Below are 356 nucleotides of genomic sequence, written 5' to 3'. Positions count from 1 at the left end.
AAATATATAAACACATATGTACAACACACAAATATACGTAGAAGCACACACAATATGAGCACACGTCTTCTCTATCACAAAGTTGTGTAACCTTGCACACACTCCTCACACTACTTGTTTCAACTGCGTGTAAGCATTGTATCGTCTTACAACAATGCAAGCACAGGTGACTGCAGGAATGAACTCTCATTGCAGGTACTTACACAAAAAGCGCTCTGATATTCAAAATCGCAAAAAGTCGCCCAATATTTTACTTCACTGATTTTCCTAAAACTTATATTACTGTCAGATGCAAAAATCAGATTGGACAAATTTGGACATTTTTACTTACAGTTATTTTAATTTTTTTACATAGT

Source organism: Limulus polyphemus, unplaced genomic scaffold, assembly GCF_000517525.1.
Source record: "Limulus polyphemus unplaced genomic scaffold, Limulus_polyphemus-2.1.2 Scaffold1035, whole genome shotgun sequence".
Classification (NCBI taxonomy): domain Eukaryota; kingdom Metazoa; phylum Arthropoda; class Merostomata; order Xiphosura; family Limulidae; genus Limulus; species Limulus polyphemus.
Note: the sequence above shows the minus strand (reverse complement) of the source record.